Raw genomic sequence first — 21239 nt, forward strand, 5'->3', positions numbered from 1 at the left:
GTAGATTAAGGCTGTAATGTAACAAAATGTGGAAAAAGTAAAGGGTTCTGAATACTTTACAAAAGGCACTGTACTTGCATACAGGCGTACGCGCATACATTTGCAGTACTTTTACATCAAATACAGCTGAGTATATGACTGTCACTTGTGATTTGAGAGCATAAGTGGGTTCATAATGTTTTTCATGATTATTTAATTGAATCAGTAAAAGAACAACAAAATGAATCAAGAATGAAAGTCAAAGTGTGAATGGATTCCATGAAAGAAATATCAGATTTCTCCAGTATTTTCTAGTCTCTTGTGATTTGGTTCTGGGTGCTGAGATTAGTATTTTCAGACATTGTCCCGCCCCCATTCTTCTATAGAAGGAGATTATTTATTTTATTTTTTGGGTGGGGGGGGCAACGTATCTCTTAAGCAGTGGCGGTTCTAGCTTGTATGGCTCCCTGGGTGAACCCCCTGTTCAGCCCCCCCACACACAAAAAGCAGCACCATTCTGCACTAACTGTAATTTTTATTCAGACATTTGGAACAACACAAATAATCATAGTATTTAAAACTATATAAATATATACAAAAATAAGACTCAAATAATAAATATAAAAAAGAAGTAACAAAGACAAATAGAAACAAATTGTAGTAAAAAAGAAAATCGAATCATTACACTATTGCTAACAAAAAACACACAAATAAAACTAAATTGCACAAATCTTCCCTCTTCCTTGTCGTGGTCCTCTGGTTGTATAAACTTTGTATGACAGTGACAGAGATGGTTTCCAACAGTCTGATGGTTGTTTAGTGGTTTGGTCCATACTGTACCGGAACACCAATAGAGTATGCAGAATCTCCCTCCCTACTGACCACTCCACATCCAAACCTGAGAATATAGGACAGAAATAATGGTTAAGAATCATTAGCATTAGAATGAGGACAAGAGCTACAAAACCTGCGTTAATAGACAACCACACGAGCACACACACACATGCACACACGAATGTATGCAAGCTTATTGGCAAGCTTATAGGAAGCTCAGATGTTCAATCAAGCAGAACGACACCCTACAAGGTTTGACTAGAAATGCATTTCACTGCCTACCCGAAACACTTACACAATCCATAACAATGCCAGATCCTTGGTCAACATGATAGCCACCTCCACAGTCCACAATCATTATTTAGGCTACCATAACATAATTCATCTTTATTTTTTGTTCATTTTAGACACTTTCAAACATTTATTCAAGCCTGAAAATGCAAACAGTATTTTTCAATATTTCGGCAAATAGGCCCTGCATGCACTGCGCTGTGTGCGTTTCCTCTCCTCCATTTTAACTCTGTATGAATGGAGCTCTGTAGGCTTTAATCACTTCAGGGAGCCAGCCCAAACTCTTTCTCTGTCAATTTTCACCCACTCACCCATTCAAACAGTCTCTTTCTCTCACCAGCCCCACAATGCAGGGTTTGTCCTCTCTCTCTTTGTCCACCTCTGATATATTTTTTGACTGCTCCCTCTTCTCAGACGGCATGCAGCGTATGCAAATAGAGACCCTTTCATTCGCAAGACCCCTCTCCTGAACGGGTACAACCTCGAAGGGGACCACACTCACACACAAACAGACTTACAAACGCAAACACTGGCACATACAGACTGACATACCAGTTATTTTACACTGAAAAGTAAAACTTATCTGTCCTGGCCTTACCACAGCCATAAGGTGGATCTGTAACACTAGAGGATTATGCCATCCAAATGAATCCTCAATTCAACACAACAATATAAGACAATACAACAGAAGCATACTACTTCAAATATGCGTAGGCAAAGCATGCAGTGAGTGGCAGAGGGAAAAGTTTTAATATAGGGCCGAGGATGCATGATTCTCTTCTATATGGTGAGGGTGTTGTTGTAGACTTTGAGGTAGAGTCTAGACAGAGACCAAGGGTGGGGGTTACCCTACACAGATCTACAGAGGGGTAGATTGAAGGAGGGGCCAGACTGGAGCTATGGAGCGTAGACTGAGTACTTGGGTTTTGGGGGTGAACTGTGTGCCTATGGTGGGCTAGATTGTGTGTCTGAAGTTGGGGTGCCAGTGGGGGTTGGGTAACTGGAGTTGTAGTGGAAGTGGAGGGACGGACTGCAATTGTAGTGGGGTGGAGGTGGATGATAGACTGGAATTGTAGTGGGGGTGGGGGATAGACTGGAATTATAGTGGGGTGGAGTTGGAGGGATAGACTGGAATTGTAGTGGGGTGGTGGGATAGACTGGAATTGTAGTGGGGTGGTGGGATAGACTGGAGTTGTAGTGGGGTGGTGGGATAGACTGGAGTTGTAGTGGGGTGGTGGGATAGACTGGAGTTGTAGTGGGGTGGTGGGATAGACTGGAGTTGTAGTGGGGTGGTGGGATAGACTGGAGTTGTAGTGGGGTGGTGGGATAGACTGGAGTTGTAGTGGGGTGGTGGGATAGACTGGAATTGTAGTGGGGTGGTGGGATAGACTGGAGTTGTGGTAAGGAGGTGTCTGATGAGCATAAAGCCCTCCCTCCCTCAGAGCTGACATCTCCCAGCTCTGGGCCTGTGTCGTGTGTGTGTGTGGTGGGGGCTGATGTGTCTTAGACAGCTCTGACAGCTCAGCCTTCTCACTGGTGCACTTCCCTCCCCTAGCAACCTCCACAGGGGTCAAAGGGAAAAACAACTCCTCCGCACCACCTCCAAGACCACCTCTCCCACTGGCCAGAGACCAGGCAGCTTGACAGCCATGAACATGAACTTGACGAACTTGACTAATAATACAAAAAAATGTAGAAACAAAAAAGCCTGCTCATTATATAACTTTTGATAAGACGGTGATATTTGTCAAATATAAATCGGGTCAAATAATATAGAATCAGTAGTAGAATGATCAAAATGGAGAAAGAACCAGTATGCAGTATCAGTAAGAACTGAGCGTTAGAAATCTATACAGTGTTGTACTTGACACTGGAAAACTGACACTCCTCTTTCTAAGTGTTCCCCGCTTCTCTCAGTTCGCAAACCTGAAGTATTTCAGAGAAGGAAAAACACAATAATTACGGAACTGTAGATAATACTATACAGTAGCTATACATCTTCAAATCAGATTAAGAGATACGCAAAGATTTAAAAAAAACAGGTCACCCCATCCTCCCTCCTCCAAACTTCATCTTCCCTTAGTGTGATTATACAGCATAAGAGTACTGTAAGCTCAGTCACCTAATTCTTATCTACTTTCATTGGAGCACAGAAGACCCCTGCTCCAGGACTACTAGGGGCAGACAGACATAATCTGAAAAGTCCTGGATATAGAAACTTCTCCTGTGTCTTCCTCTATAAGATACTTAAGGACAAGGCTTTGTGCTAGATTAGTCTCGGCAAGAGTTACATTAAGGAGGCCTGATGAGGCCAGCCTGACCCACATTGGACCCACAAATAAATGCGCACACACCCAGAGACGACCCATGAGCCAGGGTTAATATATACTGCTCAAAAAAATAAAGGGAACACTTAAACAACACAATGTAACTCCAAGTCAATCACACTTCTGTGAAATCAAACTGCCCACTTAGGAAGCAACACTGATTGACAATAAATTTCACATGCTGTTGTGCAAATGGAATAGACAACAGGTGGAAATTATAGGCAATTAGCAAGACACCCCCAATAAAGGAGTGGTTCTTCAGGTGGTAACCACAGACCACTTCTCAGTTCCTATGCTTCATGGCTGATGTTTTGGTCACTTTTGAATGCTGGCGGTGCTTTCACTCTAGTGGTAGCATGAGATGGAGTCTACAACCCACACCAGTGGCTCAGGTAGTGCAGCTCATCCAGGATGGCACATCAATGCGAGCTGTGGCAAGAAGGTTTGCTGTGTCTGTCAGCGTAGTGTCCAGAGCATGGAGGCGCTACCAGGAGACAGGCCAGTACATCAGGAGACGTGGAGGAGGCCCTAGGAGGGCAACAACCCAGCAGCAGTACCGCTACCTCCGCCTTTGTGCAAGGAGGAGCACTGCCAGAGCCCTGCAAAATGACCTCCAGCAGGCCACAAATGTGCATGTGTCTGCTCAAATGGTCAGAAACAGACTCCATGAGGGTGGTATGAGGGCCCGACGTCCACAGGTGGGGGTTGTGCTTACAGCCCAACACCGTGCAGGACGTTTGGCATTTGCCAGAGAACACCAAGATTGGCAAATTCGCCACTGGCGCCCTGTGCTCTTCACAGATGAAAGCAGCTTCACACTGAGCACATGTGACAGACGTGACAGTCTGGAGACGCCGTGGAGAACGTTCTGCTGCCTGCAACATCCTCCAGCATGACCGGTTTGTCGGTGGGTCAGTCATGGTGTGGGGTGGCATTTCTTTGGGGGGCCGCACAGCCCTCCATGTGCTCGCCAGAGGTAGCCTGACTGCCATTAGGTACCGAGATGAGATCCTCAGACCCCTTGTGAGACCATATGCTGGGGCGGTTGGCCCTGGGTTCCTCCTAATGCAAGACAATGCTAGACCTCATGTGGCTGGAGTGTGTCGCAGTTCCTGCAAGAAGAAGGCATTGATGCTATGGACTGGCCTGCCCGTTCCCCAGACCTGAATCCAATTGAGCACATCTGGGACATCATGTCTCGCTCCATCCACCAACGCCACGTTGCACCACAGACTGTCCAGGAGTTGGCGGATGCTTTAGTCCAGGTCTGGGAGGAGATCCCTCAGGAAACCATCTGCCACCTCATCAGGAGCATGCCCTGGCATTGTAGGGAGGTCATACAGGCACGTGGAGACCACACACACTACTGAGCCTCATTTTGACTTGTTTTATGGACATTACATCAAAGTTGGATCAGCCTGTAGTGTGGTTTTCCACTTTAATTTTTAGTGTGACTCCAAATCCAGACCTCCATGGGTTGATAAATTGGATTTCCATTGATTATTTTGGTGTGATTTTGTTGTCAGCACATTCAACTATGTAAAGAAAAAAGTATTTAATAAGATTATTTCATTCATTCAGATCTAGGATGTGTTATTTTAGTGTTCCCTTTATTTTTTTGAGCAGTGTATATCAGAGTGAACGTTTATACTATCCACAGCGCGAGAGAGCAGTCCAGAGAGGAAACTGGGGAGCTGTACTTATTTCATTACCTGTTTGTGGACTACTTAACTTACATATAGAGAATGGGAAGTGTAAGAACACACATATTTGGGCTCCTGAGTGGCGCAGTGGTTTAAGTCACTGCAGCTCAGTGTTAGAGGTGTCACTACAGACCCTGGTTAGATTCCAGGCTGTATCACAACCGGCCGTGATTGGGAGTACCATAGGGCGGCGCGGGTTTGGCCGGGGTAGGCTGTCATTGTAAATAAGACGTGACTTGCCTATTTCAATAAATAAACATGATCACTTTTTGGTATGACTCTCAATCACTGAAATAACTCCAAACATTAGAAAATACTTTATTCAAATAATAAAATCAATTTAGAAAAAATATCCAACAGATCCAAAAACCTCAAACAACAGTTATATGATTCAATTAATGCTTGGCTATAATATATTTTCTAATTCCTTCTGTGATGGTCACCAAAGCCCACACATTACATCCCCTATATGGATAGCTACGTTTGTTCAGATTAAGGTCAAATCTATGGTTGAGGTATGCATACACAGGAGGGGGAATCTTGGGAACATTTAGATCCCAAATCCTCTTGACACCATGTCTTAGTGCCACTGACCTCCATGACCAATCACTGAATGGACATGACCACAGTCTTGATTGAAACCTGGGTCTTTGTTTAAGAACAGATTTAAGTCTTCCTCCTTAAGCATCTCAATACCAGCACGTTATAATGACCATCAAGCTATTTGACTTGTTTTGGATCATTTTGGTATTTTGTGTTAGAGTTGATTTCTGTTTAGATAACAATTGAGGTTTTACTTCCATACCAAATTCATATGATTTGGAACTGTTGGACAGAATGTATTTCATATGAACTAACTGTGTTCTTTCCTTCATTTAATGCAACGATGGCTTAGTATATCATTAAAGAAAACACATAGGGGAACAGTGCATGTCTGTGAACACTGAACAGATATGCATGGACAGTACTGGGGCTGGATGGGGGGTCTAAATGCATGCATGCACGCTTCCAGTATTTGAAAGAAAAACCTGTCTCCCTAAATACTAGTAGAGTGAGCATGAATACATTTAGATCGCCTGACAAATCTGCCTCGGTCGCCACTGTGCCCCTGCCAACGACTGTACCATCTGTCACATAGAGCTGCACACACACACACACACACACGTATCCCCCCCTAATGCTCCATTACTGACATGCAATTCAACCCATTGAGATCCTTTGGAAGAGCGTGTGTCTCACTGTTCCTCTACTTACAGTAGCTTGTGCTCTACGTGGGGAGACAGAGGGAAGAAAGATGGCAGCTCACCCTCTACACACTGTCACTTGTCTCTCTCCTCCTCCCCCTTAGCATCTCGCTGCATCTCTCTCCCTGTCCTCTTCCACTCCTTTCCACCCATCTGTCTTTCCCCCTTTTCGATGAGCAACTGTCATCAGAAATGGCATTCTATAGCTGTTTTTACCTTGTCAAAAAGCAGATTGTCTGTCAAACAGGTTTTCTTTCTCTCTTTGTTTGCTATAACGCGGTACACCACTTTATTAGAAAAAGAGATTAAGTATAATATGAGCAAATTGTCTCTCTCTTTTGTCTCCATCATAGCTGCACTTATGCTGTATATACATAAAACAAATCGCCGTAATGCAGTTACAGTATATATAGAGCTGTGAGTATCATTCATCTGAATAAAAAGGGCAATACTTTATGGGCTGGTTGTCACGTCCTGACCAATATTTAGGTATTATTTCTATTATATTTGGTCAGGACGTGGCAGAGGTATATTTGTTTTGTATTATGGGGTTTTGTGTGTGGTGTAGTGGGGTGTGTTAGTTTGGTATAGGTTCTAGGTTTGTTTTTCTATGTGTAGTTTTGGGTGCTGGACTCTCAATTGGAGGCAGGTGTTTCTAGTTGCCTCTGATTGGGAGTCCTATAAGTAGGTGTGTGTTTGTTTGGTTTTCGTGGGTAGTTGTTTTTGCACTGCGTGTTGTGTGCCTGCAAAACTGTTCCTGTCTTTGTGAGTACCGTTTATTGTTTTCCCTGTGGATGCTTTACTTGTGTTTGGAATTAAACTATGAGTATCCACATTCCCGCTGCGCCTTGGTCCATTCTTGAAGACAAGTGTGACACTGGTTCTGATTAAGTCTGTTCCTGGACTAAAAAGCATGCTCAATGGAGATTCTCTATTTAAAGTGTATTTTAGTCCAGGACCGGTCTTAATCTGGGTCTGAGAAACCAGCCTTCTAAATATAAACGACACATTCGTTAAACCTGCATGATGAAGAATTTGGATGATTAGTCCGCTGTTTAAACACACAGGTTTGCTGACAATGCTCAGTCAATCAATACATCACTTTTCATCTACTTCACCCAAATTGACTACTATACCATTAGATTCCCTCTGATGCATCCAGTGTTTCAGTGTCTTTTCTTTATCTTTACCTGGTCCCTTTGTGGAACCTGTACCATGCGCCCCAGAGATAAACAGAGAAACATTAGGTAGAGGAGGAGAACTTGGCAGAGAGGAAGCACGTCAGACCCACTGATAATACTGAAACACTCCCTGGCTTTGTCTCCAAATCTATTTTATCACTTAAGGCAACACAATCCACAATGCAAAATACAATGTTTCTCATACAATCAAAATAAGAGTGATGAGTAACATTTCACCTGTATTGCAACTTATATTTCTATCATATGCCTGCTTGGTGCTGTATATATTGTCAGCGTACATATAATGGCAGTAAAATCTCCTATACGTTTGTCAAAGAATGTCCCAGTCCACAGGATTTACACCCCTCTTAGACATGCAGAGCAGATTGAATAGTCAGGTGGCACTCTGGTGTGTAAACCTGTGTAAACCTACCCACCAACATATCAAACGCACATATTAAACACACACCACACACACATTAAACTCAGTCGGTCACAAGACCCTTCTGATTGGCTGTGAAAGTCTAATGTCTGTAGCATCTGCTCATAGTCTAGTCTGGAGGGCCTTTCCCACCCTGCCCCGGCCCCAGGCCCTCCAGACCCAGGGCCCGCCGCACCACCAGCCCTTACAATGGTGGGAAAGCATGGGCTTTTTTGAAGGGTGGGGTGTGTTAAGAGGGGGTAGGGGTGGGTGAACAGCCATTGAGGGGGAGAGAAAGTGGGGCTGAATGATAATGTGAAAACGGAAGGCTCTGTTCATTAACACGCGAATTCAGGCTGCAGCTGCACACATTGGCCCTTAAAGCACACTCTCTCTCTCCCCGTTTCAGGTTGTGGCAGAAACCGCCAGGGGCACAGGGCGTTATTTATACCAGACACAAGTCTGATTTTGGTGTGAGTGTGTTTTGCATGTTCATAGAGCTTAATTACCACAGTAGTGGATACATTGGAAGTCATTTGATTAGGATTGCGAACACACACAACCATTGCAACCACCATGAATCAAGGCAGTTGAGCAATATATGCAATGCTATTTATATAATATTTGTGATGATAATGGCTCCGTGTCTTATCACCAATATTTGGGAGTAGAGTATATACAGAAATGTGGGAGTAATTTGTGAGTAAACTATGCTCACACAGATGCAGACACGCACACATGCACACACACCACACACACACACATTTGATTCCATTTTTTTTATATAGATTAATATTAACAAAATAATAATTTGAGAATGGCAACACACAATACAATTAACAGCTGAGTATGAGCCTTTCCTGTTTTACAATCGAACCTGCTCCTGTGAGTCGCTCTGGATAAGAGTATCTGCTAAATTACAAAAAAATGTAAATGTAAATCGTGCTTGATGTGTGTTTGATAATCTCCCACAATATCTAAATAATTATTCTAGATCAATTATCATTCAATTACACAGTAGTGTGTGTTTGATGTAGTAAGATACAACAACTGTACTGTATATTAGTCTTCATCTGAACAAAAACATAATGAGAAAAAGTCAAAGAAGATTGAGAATTAATTAATAACTATTTGCATCAAACAAACCAACCATCAACACAACCCACGCTAGCATATTTTCATAGAGCACAAAGCCTTTAGCCTTTCAGAACAAAAATGTCCCTGCCACCCTCTAATACACAACAAAGAATAACCAACTATATTGTCAAAATACGGTTACATTATTACATAACATAATCAAGGGCTTCTCAGAATAACATATTCTACTTGAGTGGGAGGAATAGGCCTTCAGCATGTGTTCCTCTACTGTAAACTAGGAAAAGACGTTGGGGCGGGAGGGGTGTAAAGAGCAAAAAGCTGCCATGACAAGAGAAAATGGCAGGCTTTCCTGCAATCCTCCAATCGGTGCCAGCTCATTCATTTTGTTTGCCTCCCAGCCCTCTGCCTCCTCCACCTCGCCCCAACCCCTTCTATTCAAATTAGTAGGATCAGATAGGCGAGGGAAGAAGTGTGAGGTGTGAGGAAATAGGGAACACCCTCCTCCCTTCATCACCCCCTAACTATTTTTCACCCCCACCGCTGATACCAAACACAGGACCAAAATGCAACTCACGTCTTATGCCAGCCCAGCCATCTTAGGTTCTGCAGCAATGTCTCCCAAGATGGCTCCTCTCTCTGCTCTCAGCGTGCCCATCCTCTGGAGATCTGGCTTTGTCCCCCTCTTGGCATAGGCACGGCGTCTCTTGTCTCCCATTTTGCAGTACAGATGGCATTAGAGGCCGGTGGGTAAAGGGGGTGGGGTATTGTGTGGCAATTCACCTCCTCATTCGCTTTTTGTTGATGATTCTGTCCCCTATTTGTGCTCCTTGAACACACCATGTTGTGAACGAGTCGCCTGTGAGTTAGGCAGGTGGAGGAGAGAGGACATGAGAATTAATACTAAAAACAGACACTATGATATGAGGTTATCATTGCAGATATGAAACCATGGCAACTACCTCTGCAGTTTATTTATAAGAGACAAATGTGAACACAACATTCCTGTATTGTTCCTTTAGTTCACTATAATGATAACATACAGAAACCAATTGTACAGTGATTTAGTAATTATTTCATACCATACGTCTAATACACATTCTACTAACACAGTGATTTAGTAATTATTTCATACCATACGTCTAATACACATTCTACTAACACAGTGATTTAGTAATTATTTCATACCATACGTTTAATACACATTCTACTAACACAGTGATTTAGTAATTATTTCATACCATACGTCTAATACACATTCTACTAACACAGTGATTTAGTAATTATTTCATACCATACGTCTAATACACATTCTACTAACACAATGATTTAGTAATTATTTCATACCATACTTCTACACACATTCTACTAACACAGAGGTGAATTTTCTGTCAGCTGCCTCTGGAAGATCGTATGGTAAGCACACGCACACACGCCTCTCCCAGAAGCCTCTCCCCAAATCATAATTGTTACATCATACAACCAGGCTAACAACACCACAATTAATGGAATCAAAGAAAATCTATATTATTGCAAGATTTTGTGATTTTGTGATGGCATACAGAATTCCCAGAATACTGTGAAGACCACACTGAGTGAAAGCTTTGGTCCATGCCTGCAAGGGAAAAGACCTTGGACTTTTCGCATAAATCCAATCTCCCTATTTGAATCAAAGCAATTAGCCAGGCATGGGCTGACAGTGAGCTTCGCTGCAGCAGGTAGTTAAGGGGATGAATGAAAACTCATCTCACTTTAGAGCTCTCTAGGCTTTACAATCTCAGTTGCTTAATTCTCTGCCCAAAGCATACAGAGTAGGTGAAGAACCAAGTTCAGATGTTCAAGCCCTGTATCCTGGATGCCCCTGCCCTTGTTATTGAGAGGTCAAGGTATTGGTAAAATTACTCCCAAGCTCTCAGATGCACTTTCATTTTAACTGCAGTCTGCAAGTGTTTTTCTTACCCATGGGTGTATTCTTAGAGTAGGCCTAAACCATTCAACTTCAGTTGCATTGCTAGTGTATTGTTTATTCAAATAGCCTACACTGCCTGAAACACTTAGTGCTTTGACCATTATTTCAAACATCCTTACATTTTTTGTTTTCCTAATGGCTTGAATAAGGAATAGGCCTACTGTAAAATTTGGCCAAATTGTAAAATAGATTAATTTCAGTTAGGAGGCCTAATTGTGTACACATTGGTGGTGATGACAAAGTGTTGGCAGGGTGGTGGTTTAAGTTGAAACGCCGCCAGAGAGCGCGCGCCGTTCTCTCCGAGTGGGCGCGAGCTGTTTAGCATTCAGCACCATGTTCTAGAAGGGACGGGACAGCTCCCAAGTGGCCAGGCTCCGCGGATAATCGCCCCAAGAAGACAAACTAATCCAACCAATCGAAACAGATTCATACAACCCCGACTAATGCCACCAACCAAAATTAAATCGAAATCGAAAAACATTTGTCAACATCAGGCCCTAGTATAAACATTTACATATGTCCCACCAAATTATTTGAGTCATGTGCCTGTATAAATAGCTTTTATGGTAGCACCAATCCATAATAAAAAATGCAACGATGTTTAACTATTTATTTATTACAAATGTAAAGAGAGGCCTGTAGTCCTTATTAGGCCACAAACATAGTCATTAGGAAACTGCCAAATATGCCAAGAGAAACTGTCGAGAGGGCCATATCAAAACTAAGAAATGTTTTACGATGTCAGTGAGTTGGGAGAAAAGTAGGCTAGGCGTACATCTGTTCATATTTTTTTGTCTTAAATTAAAAAGTCTGCAATTTTTTATTGTTGATTTGATTCGATTTGTAAGCGTTTTACAAAATATTAAAAGACCATACTTTTGTACCAATTTCATTGTAAGCAGTGTGACAACAAATATGTTAATTGTTTTAAAATTAACAACATGACGTGTTGCTTACCTTTGAGGTGGAACTTGGCGAAACTTGTCAAAAGGCCTAACTTAGTTGTAGGCATACCCTAGGCCTTATTTTCCACCAGAACAAGAATGTGGAAGTAATTTCTACTTTCGGTTATCTAGCTTTATGACAGGTATTTAACACTCATACAGCTAGATAACCAAAGACAGAAAACGACCTCCGGTTCACATTTTCGTAGACTACTTTGTCTTGCTGCCTCAGACTCATGACGGATTGGTGAGCGGGTAGTGATCGCGTGCTTCATCAGACACCTTAAGAGAGGAAGGAATGACATGTATGATTTAAATATGTTTATGACAATTAGGCTATACATTTCCTTTAAAATGATGGCCAAAAATAAGAGGGGAAGAATTATTCTCTATTCTAGAGATGTCAATTTATTCTATTCGTAGATGTCTATGTGGCGTGAAGACAGGACACTGACAGCAAAGCAACAAAGTAATTTTTAAAAGACCAATAAGACCTGGAATAACATGGACTTTAAGTGGGTTTATACAGTTTAGCCTGTAATTACAATATAGCACCACTTCTTTCAGGCTATGACAACAAAAAGGCCTATTACTGATATGCCTATTAATAATAATGTATGTCATTCGATTATATTTACTTTTCTAATATCTATAATAGATTCAAAATAAAACATAATCAATATTAAAGTTCCATTAACAAGTAGCCTATAAAATATCTAGGGCTACAATCGATTCGAGTTAAAAACTACATTGCCTTTGATTGAATAAAAAAATATATGTATTTGTAGCTTACCAAAACAAAAACAAAATTAAAAAAACAGTACGAACAGAGAGGTTCATCATTTGTTCTACGTAGTGTTTGTATCATATGTGCATGCGACCTGGTTTATGTTGAGCCTATAGTTCTCTGTCACCAAATTAAATTAATCAAGTATCGTAATTTAGGAGATATCTCGACAACATTTTGGAGATGTTTCCTTGTCGATGTTTTCATTTATCTCGGAGAGAGAAAAATAATGTATATTTTCCTGTAGTCTAGTATGAAATCATAGTCTAGTACAATAGTATATTATTGTGTTATATCTTAAAAATGACAATTGTAATCTTGGTAGGCAATTCAGTAAATGTGATGTGAAAAGTGTTGATTAATTAGCATGACACTGACCTAACCAACAGGTGCTTTGTTACATTTAATTTGGCTAAAATAATTGGACAACACTTACACAGAAATTAAACTATTGAACTTCCACTGAAAAAAAGGCAAAATTACATTTTTATTTACGAAATTACTAATTAGTTGTGTAAGGGTTTAGGCTGCATAGGGCGTACTGGTTTTGTTTGCATTTGGACAGTTATTTTCCTTCTATACATTAATAAACAGGTTACAGAACTTCAACCAAATTTAACAAGTCCTTGTCTATAATCAAATTACATAGGCATATAGACAATTGAAAGCAGGCCTAGGTTTACTTGTATTCTGGGAGTCTTCTTAATCGCAATACTTATTTGTTGTGTATATAATTTTAAGAACAACAACACTAGGCCTAGTTGTGCATACTAGCTTCAAAGACTAATTTGCTCATAGCTTTTTAGAAGTTTAACATATTTAGAGGATGACTTGGACGTGTAATAAAAAATGGAGAACAGATCGTATGGGTCTCGGCCCTTTGCCATGCTTCGGTTCAACCACGTTCCGATCTAAAAACTACCGACCCGTTTACAAACATACAAGACATGAAAGGAGACTTATTTAACAGACTGTCATATGATTGCAGAGTTGCCTTTGTGTGCTTCTAGGCCTGGTCACTTTTAATGAAACTTCGTGCCAATGACCTGTTTTCTGAACCAAGGGCTATTCTCATCAAAAGCAAGGCTATAGCCTACAAAATTACTGTATTGTAATCTATTACTGAAAATAACACAGTAGGCCTACATTGTTATAACCCTTTGGACAATAATGTAGGCTTATTTTATATTTGATGTAAAGAAATAACATATACCCCAATCTGCTCAATGTCACCGATGCCAAAAGCGCACGCCTATTTCTGAACATGGCACAACTAAAAACCGACAATTGTAAGTAAAAGGCGACCACCAGCAAATCAGACACATCCAAGGTAGCAGGCAGACCATGGACATGACTAGAGAACAGATTCATTGTAAGATGCAATCAATCCATGGAATAAAATACCATGTCAGTTCTTAGTGATGCTGATATGGCTTACTTATGTTTTAGGTCCAAGAGGAAGAAATATATTTTTGGAATCCCCTTTATTCAGTCTTCAGTTCTATCTTCCCTCCAAGTGCGTATGTGTGGTTAATTCGCGGGCTCACTCTTCATCTGTCGATCCAATCATTGGATTAATACGCACCGTCTTCTCCGGGTTAGTCCGTCTCCTTCACTAGTCCTCCGAGCTCTACTCGCCTGCTGAGTGCGTCTTCTGTTGACAATTTACGGCCGCCGTGACGTCATTCCAGTGGCAGCTTGTTTTATGTCCAATCACAGAACCAGATGTAACCAAAGGTTTTTATGTGCGCATGTGTTAGTAAGGTGCATGGGAGCCACGGGTACATAGTCTTTAAATTTCTTATTAACACTTATTGAGTTACTCCATTATCAAGTCAGTGCCAATTGCTACACCTTGGGAATCCAAATGTGCCGGTTATTGAAGCGTTATTGTATGCTTGCGGTTATGATAAGGCAATGCAACCTACACGGAGCAATCTACAGTATAATATATTTGGTGATTCCCAGTTATGGCTTCTTACAACAAACGTTATGACTCATGTATACTCTATAAATGTAGGCCATCACGTAGCCATATAGGGAAAGCCATTACGCAGACAGAAAACTAAGAGGTATTTGTAAATTTCACTTGATAGCTATAATAATTTATGCGTAGGCCTAACTGGTGCGTAAAATGCGATTTTTCATCCAGCAACATTGATTACAATATGGCAACGTACACGTAGGTGATTGATTAATGTCATAGTAGCCTAATTCAGTAACATTAAATTCTAACTACTTTGTGGCTGAATGATGACTCAATTCCTATATGGGAGTTTATATTTGTTTCCCTGACGTTCGAAGCCATTATATTATTTGAATTGGTGGAATTTGAACTCAGACTTTATTCTTCCATTTGACTAATCTGCCATGAATGAAATTATGACTTTTCTCTCAGTAGTTGGTCCAATGTTCTGGTGTTTATTTTGTTTGTGATCACAAACAACACTTATTGTGGTGTACGTTGAATATATGTCCCTATAAACTTTCCAATTAAATAGATGACTAATGCGGGTTGAAACAGCCTATATGAGTGATGTTTTGAGAATGACTGTGTCCAAATAACTGTTCGAGCTTGGATATTAATTTCCTGTCAAAAGGGACATGACTATCTCACAAAAAAACTGTGAGCATGTAGCCTACAGTTAACCACCTTGCATGGTTTAACTGTATCGCCAATCAGCCAGGTGGTTCAAGATTGACGTCAAAATTGGATGTCTATGCATGTCCTGAGGACGTCAGGAAATGCCTTCAAAACTAGCCACTAGGGGCAAAAGTGAGCACTATTACCAGAGTTTCTACACCCAGTTGTTAAAAATTGGACACACCTACTCATTCAAAGGTTTTTATTTCTTTTTACTGTTTTCTACATTATAGAATAATAGTGAAGACATCAAAACTATGAAATAACACATATGGAATCATGTAGTAACCAAAAAAGTGTTAAACAAATCAAAATATATTTTAGATTTCAGATTCTTCAAAGTAGCCACCCTTTGCTTTAATGGCATTCTCTCAACCAGCTTCACCTGGAATGCTTTTCCAATAGTCTTGAAGGAGTTCCCACATATGCCGAGCACTTGATGGCTGCTTTTCCTTCACTCTGCGACCCAACTCATCCCAAACCATCTCAATTGGGTTGAGGTCGGGTGATTGTGGAGGCCAGGTCATCTGATGCAGCACTTCATCACTCTCCTTGGTCAACTAGCCCTTGCAAAGCCTGGAGGTGTGTTGGGTCATTGTCCTTTTAAAAAATAAATGATAGTCCCACTAAGTACAAACCAGATGGGATGGCATATCGCTGCAGAAGCCATGCTGGTTACGTGTGTCTTGAATTCTAAATAAATCACTGACAGTGTCACCAGCAAAGCACCCCCACACCATCACACATTTTACATTACATTTTAGTCATTTAGCAGACGCTCTTATCCAGAGCAACTTACAGTAAGTAGTGAATGCATACATTTCATTTAATTTTTTATTTTTATGTACTGGCCCCCTGTGGGAATCAAACCCACAACCCTGGTGTTGCACATACCAGGCTGGCATTGCAAACACCATGCTCTACCAACTGAGCCACAGGGAAAATCACACCTCCTCCTCCATGCTTCACGGTGGGAACTACACTCTGCGTCTCACAAAGATATGGCGATTGGAACCAAAATCTCAAATTTGGACTCTTCAGACCAAAGGATAGATTTCCACCGGTCTAATGTGCATTGCTCATGTTTCTTGCCCCAAGCAAGTCTCTTCTTATTATTGATGTCCTCTAGTAGTGGTTTCTTTGCAGCAATTCAATCATGGAAGGCCTGATTCACACAGTCTCCTCTGAACAGTTGATGTTGAGATGTGTCTGTTACTTGAACTCTGTGAAGCATTTATTTGGACTGCAATTTGAGGTGCAGTTAACTCTAACGAATGTATCCTCTGCAGCAGAGGTAACTCTGGGTCTTCCTTTCCTGTGGCAGTCCTCATGAGAGCCAGTTTCATCATAGTGTGGCTACTTTCTCCGCCCTTAACCAATTATCGCCTCCTTCTGAAAATGTTACTTTTCCAAGCCAAAATCTCTTTTTAGCCTCCTTGAGAGACATGCTAAGCCCTGTACTCCCTCCACTTCAAACTCGGTCAGCCCAAACTGTTCTTCTAACTGAAGTCCACATCAAATGGCATTACTGGTGTACAAAAATCGCTACAACGTCCTAGTTGAGAGACCCCCAAAAAACACAGCTCAATCAAAACCGGCAAATGTATAGCAGAGCACTTTTGACACACCCACTCCTTTCCACGCCCACTAATTTCCTTTCGACACACACACTCGCCCATACTCCAATCGCCATATTGGGATGCAGCTACCCCCTGTCACGCCCTGATCTGTTTCACCTGTTCCGATGATTGTCTCCACCCCCTCCAGGTGTTGCTTATTTTCCCCAGTGTATTTATCCCTGTGTTTACTGTCTCTCTGTGCCAGTTTGTCTTGTATGTTTAGTCAAGTCAACCAGCGTGTTTTTCCCGTACTCCTTTTGCTATTCTCCTTTTTCTAGTCCTCCCGGTCCATCCTGGGTTGGAGCCCATTTGCCATTCCCACTGCTTTCAAGCAGCACAGCCTTCCTCAAGTCATCTTCCTCTGGATGCTAACAAGACTGTGGATGTCTCTGCTATTCCCACGGAATACCATGACCTCCTGGAAGTGTTCAGTAAGGCACATGCTACTTCCCTTCTCCCGCGCCGTCCTTATGATTGTGCAATTGACCTTCTCCCAGGCACTACACCACCTCGGGGTTGATTTGTATTCTCTGTCTGGACCAGAGACCAAAGCTATGGAGGAGTACATAGAGTCTCTGGCCACTGGGGCCATCCGTCCGTCTGCATCTCCTGCCAGCGCAGGGTTTTTCTTTGTGGAGAAGGACAAGACCCTGCGTTGACTACCGGGAACTTAATGACATTACTGTCAAGAATTGTTTCCCCCTACCTCTCCTCGGTGTTTGAACCTCTCCAGGGGGCCACCATATTTTCCAAGTTGAACCTTCGTACTGCCTACCACCTGGTTCGGATATGCGAGGGGGGTGAGTGGAAGACAGCCTTCAACACAGCCAGTGGACATGAGTACCAGGTCATGCCATTTGGACTTGCCCCTGCTGTTTTCCAGGCTTTGGTCAATGATGTGCTTCGGGACATGCTAAACCGGTTTGTGTTCGTGTACCTTGACGACATCCTGTTTTTTCCCCCCCCAATCTGCACAAGAACATGTTCATGTCAGACAGGTCCTTTAGCACCTCCTGAAGAACCAACTGTTTGTGAAAGCCGAGAAGTGAGTTCCACCGCTCTACAATCACCTTTCTGGGATATGTCACTGCTGAGGGCAATGTTCAGATGGCTCCTGGAAGGGTGAAAGCAGTGGTGGATTGGCTTCAGCCAACATCCAGGGTGTAGTTGCAACGGTTTCTTGGTTTTGCTAACTTCTACCGGCGTTTAATTCGGGATTACAGCACCCTGGCGGCCCCCCTTTCGGCACAACCCCTTTCACAAGGTACCGTTCAAATGGTCTCCTGCTGTCAACAAAGCCTTTGTGAACCTGAAGCATCCTGGCGGTGAAGATGGCGTTGGAAGAGTGGAGGCATTGGTTGAAAGGAGCAGAACAGCCGTTCCTGGTCTGGACCGACCATAAAAACCTGGAATATCTCTGTACAGCCAAGCGCCTCATCTCCAGGCAGGCCCGGTGGGCCCTCTTGTTCACCAGATTTAACTTAATCTCCTACCGCCCAGGGTCAAAATGTGAAGCCTGACGCCCTCTCCCGCCTATACAGTTCCTCTGCCACGCCCTCGACCTCTGAAACCATTCTCCCTACCTCATGCCTTGCTACCACTGTGGATTGGGTTATTGAGAACCTGGTCCGTGAGGCACAACACTCCCAGCCATGAAGGGGACCCGGCTAACCGGCTGTTTGTCCCTAGTCCAGTCCCGGGTCCTGGAAATGGGCTCATTCCTCCAGGCTGACCTGTCATCCTGGGTCCCGTCGTACACTAGCCTTCCCCTGACAACGTTTCTGGTGGCCCACAATGGTCCTTGACGTCTCTGCCTTCGTCGCCGCATGCACAGTGTGTGCTCAGCACAAGACTCCACGGCAAACTCCTTCTGGCCTCCTTCAGTCACTACCGGTCCCTCATCCTCCCTGGTCACATATCTCTGGACTTTGTCACTGGGCTCCCTCCGTCTGATGGCAACACTGTCATTCTGACAGTAGTCGACCGGTTCTCCAAGGCCGCCCATTTCACCCCTCTCCCCAAACTACCTTCTGCCAAGGAGACGGCCCAGCTTATGGTGCAGCATGTCTTCCGGATCCATGAACTCCCAGTAGACATGGTCTCCGATCGGGGTTCTCGTCTCCGTTCTGGAAGGCATTCTGCACCCTTATTGGGTCGTCGGTCAGTCTGTCATCCGGATTCCATCCCCAAACTAACGGTCAGTCGGAGCGAGCCAACCAAGACCTGGAGACCACCTTAAGGTGCCTGGTCTCAACCAACCCCACTACCTGGAGCCGTCAACTGGTCTGGGTGGAGTATGCCCGGAACACCCTTCCCAGTTCTGCCATGGAACTCGCCCCATGGAGCACTCAAAACGTGAATCAGCCTCCACTCTTTCCGGAACAAGAGCAGGAGGTCAGCGTACCCTTGGCCCAGATGTTTGTCCACCGCTGTCAACATACCTGGAGAAGAGCCAGGGCGGCTATTCTCAAGACCAACTCCAGTGTGTACTGTCACGCCCTGATCTGTTTCACCTGCTCCTGTGATTGTCTCCACCCCTTCCAGGTGTTGCTTATTTTCCTCAGTGTATTTATCCCTGTGTTTACTGTCTCTCTGTGCCAGTTCATCTTGTATGTTTAGTCAAGTCAACCAGCGGGTTTTTCCCGTACTCCTTATCCTATTCTCCTTTTTCTAGTCCTCCTGGTTTTGACCCTTGCCTGTTTCTGGACTCTGATCTGGTTTTTACCTGTCCACGACATTCTCTTGCCTACCCCTTTGGATTATTAAACATTGTAAGACTCCAACCATCTGTGTCTGCATCTGGGTCTCGCCTTGTGACTTGATAACCCCCTTCTCAGATTGTTGACAACATTTAAGCTATATTTTGTCTCCAATGTTTATTGAAAACATAAATAAATTTGCACAATGCACACATTTCTCACAAATACATCCTTACAGTTGTTGGTTAGCTAGCACATGTTAGCCATATTTGCATAGACGTGACAGTCAAAACAAGACTTGGTATCAAGAACAAGATCAAACGAGCCACTTATGATTCAACACATGGCAGGCAGTTTCTTGTCATTGTTGCTAGCTATCTGACCATCCAGAATCACAACAATACATGGACTTCTGCCCCACTGATGTATGCTCATCGTTCGTGACGCTGTCAGCTAACCCAGTTCTTGCCGGTGACCCTACCAGCGCTCCAAGACTGACCTACTGGTGTCCACGCATTCCACTCCCTTTGCACCACAGTGGCAACATTTTAATGCATTTGATTTTTTTATGTAGACCTACATTTGACAAATTATGAAAAAAAATTCTTACAACATGCCCACATGTAGTCCAACTAGTTGAATGCAAATTTATGCCATGAGAAATGGATATATAATAAACGTAAGGTCATTCTACTGGGCCTATTACCATCATGACTTTGTATCATGAATGTAGGCCTATCTAATTCGAGCAATGAAAGCACAGTTGTGTTAATTAGTTCTGAGATTTTGTTATTGTTGTGTGCCTTCCTTCATGCAGAGGGTAATGGGAGGTATATTCTCAGTTTGAATGAACAGACTGACCCCTAGCGATGGTTTTCCATAAGAATCGTTTTAATTTTTAAATCATACTTTGTTTATGGATAAAGGCCAAATCAATTGAATAGCCCAGCAAGTTTACTTTGCAAAGAGCATGAGCTACACAGAATTATCAAGAGTGATTTTTCTATTCAGGAATAACTAAAGAGACGAACATATCGTTGATTCTCATACTATATAGCCTGTTGTATGATTGTATCAGTGATCATCACATTTATTGACGAAGCAATTCGTGTATGTTTAGGTCATTATCCGACTATCCGTCAAGAATTTCCCAAAAAACCGACCCCGGCAGGACTCGAACCTGCAATCTTCTGATTCGAAGTCAGACGCCTTATCCATTAGGCCACGAGGCCGATAAACGTTTTTTGAAAACACGCTATAATATTCGATATTATTAGTAGTTTTAGCTAGTGACTGATTTGTTTAACATATTTTCGTCAAATACTGGCCATATTCTTTGCAAAACATTCGCTTTATCTTACACACTTCGGCAAGGGGAGGTCATCCCTGCCACTGGATATCGCTAGATAGCTGGTCTGCTGCAATGTTTCACAATCCATGCCTGGAAAATCCCGATAAACATTGTTTATATCTGTCACATTGAGGCGAGTTGAGGATTGCAA

The 21239-nt window shown here is 42.6% G+C and overlaps 1 long non-coding RNA gene and 1 other non-coding gene across 2 annotated transcripts; both read right to left on the reverse strand.

Moving 5' to 3' along the window:
- Nucleotides 1-556: 556 nt before the first annotated feature.
- On the reverse strand, nt 557-12264 carry LOC123724505 (uncharacterized). The gene is made up of 3 exons (XR_006757064.1): nt 12002-12264; nt 9653-9934; nt 557-877 (listed from the first exon to the last, which is right to left on the reverse strand). It is a non-coding gene; the product is annotated as an uncharacterized lncRNA (long non-coding RNA).
- An 8632-nt stretch (nt 12265-20896) lies between these two features.
- Nucleotides 20897-20969, reverse strand: trnar-ucg (transfer RNA arginine (anticodon UCG)). Its single transcript has one exon. It is a non-coding gene; the product is annotated as a tRNA-Arg (tRNA).
- Nucleotides 20970-21239: the final 270 nt, after the last annotated feature.

This window comes from Salmo salar, chromosome ssa10 (genome assembly GCF_905237065.1).
Source record: "Salmo salar chromosome ssa10, Ssal_v3.1, whole genome shotgun sequence".
NCBI lineage: Eukaryota > Metazoa > Chordata > Actinopteri > Salmoniformes > Salmonidae > Salmo > Salmo salar.